Raw genomic sequence first — 247 nt, 5'->3', positions numbered from 1 at the left:
TACCCACACAGGAAGCGTGTTTCCCGCCTTCCTCTTCAGTTAAGGTCTGGGCGACCACATGTGGAACTGTGTTACCAAACAGGAAGCGTGTTTCCCGCCTTCCTCTTCAGTTAAGGTCTGGGCGACAACATGTGGAACTGTGTTACCCACACAGGACGCGCTAATACCAGCGCTCTCGACAACTGCAGCTGTCCGCGGAACTAAGTTACCCGCTTCTGGACCTAAGTTACCCACTTGGCCGGCGTCC

This window comes from Plasmopara halstedii, assembly GCF_900000015.1.
Source record: "Plasmopara halstedii genome assembly, contig: Scaffold_2695, whole genome shotgun sequence".
NCBI lineage: Eukaryota > Oomycota > Peronosporomycetes > Peronosporales > Peronosporaceae > Plasmopara > Plasmopara halstedii.
The sequence above is the reverse complement of the archived record's forward strand: the minus strand, read 5'-3'. Positions refer to the sequence as shown.